General features: G+C 51.5%; 1 protein-coding gene across 1 annotated transcript in view; it reads left to right on the top strand.

Annotated features, from left to right (window-relative positions):
- LOC107592877 (receptor-type tyrosine-protein phosphatase gamma-like) overlaps positions 1 to 1,043 on the top strand; it is a 38,412-nt gene that overhangs the window by 27,064 nt on the left and 10,305 nt on the right. The gene's annotated exons all lie outside the window — the stretch shown is intronic.

Below are 1,043 nucleotides of genomic sequence, written 5' to 3' on the forward strand. Positions count from 1 at the left end.
GACAAGGAGCCCCTAACGTCGGGCCTTGAACCAGGAACCAACGTTTCTTCCACATGTCTAAGGCACGTAAGCATCGCCGCTTGAGCTTGATCATGCAAAGCGGATTCCCCCTCGGGGGAAATCTTTTGGTTCTGAGCCACCACTGCAAGGGTCTCATGTACAGCAGGCCAAAAGGTATCACGTTGGACGCCGCTGCCATCAGGCCCAACAGCCTAAGAAACTGTTTGACAGTGAGTGACTGGCCTTCTCTTACTCTCGTGACTGTCGTGAGGATTGACTCGATTCGAGCAGGAGACAGACGTGCCTGCATCGAGGTTGAGTCCCACACCACGCCTAAATAAGTGGTTCTCTGTAGTGGAGAAAGAACACTCTTCTTGGCATTTAGTCTTAACCCCAGCTCTCTCGTATGGGCGAGGACGACATCTCGATGCCGAGCCGCCATCTGCTCCGATTGAGCTAGTGTTAACCAATCATCGATATAATTGAGTATGCGGATGCCCTGGAGTCGCAGTGGAGCCAGAGCAGCATCCACACACTTTGTGAAAGTGCGGGGTGAGAGTAACAGGCCGAAGGGAAGAACTCTATTGGTATGCTTCGCCCCCGAAAGCAAACCTCAGGAACTTCCAGTGTTGAGGAAGGATGGAAACATGGAAATAAGCTTCTCTGAGATCTATCGTAACAAACCAGTCCTCGGACTGGATCTGAGATACTATCTGCTGATAGTGAGCATCTTGAACCGAAGCCGTTTGATAGCGCGGTTCAGAAGACGGAGATCTAAGATCCGACGCAACCCCTCCATCCTTCTTCGGAACGATGAAGTAACGGCTGTAGAACCCGGACGCTCTCGAGAGAGAGAGGAGGAACACGTTCTATGGCCCCCTTCCTCAAGAGAGTATCTACTTCTTGTTCCATTACCAGAGCCTGCTCGGGGCCCACTAGTGTGGGGATGACCCCGTTGAAACGAGGCAGACGAGAACCGAACTGGATTCTGTAACCTTCTCTACAATCTGCAGGACCCATTTCGAGATATTTGGTAGAAGTTT

Source organism: Sinocyclocheilus grahami, unplaced genomic scaffold (genome assembly GCF_001515645.1).
Source record: "Sinocyclocheilus grahami isolate Dianchi unplaced genomic scaffold, SAMN03320097.WGS_v1.1 scaffold160.1, whole genome shotgun sequence".
Lineage (NCBI taxonomy): Eukaryota > Metazoa > Chordata > Actinopteri > Cypriniformes > Cyprinidae > Sinocyclocheilus > Sinocyclocheilus grahami.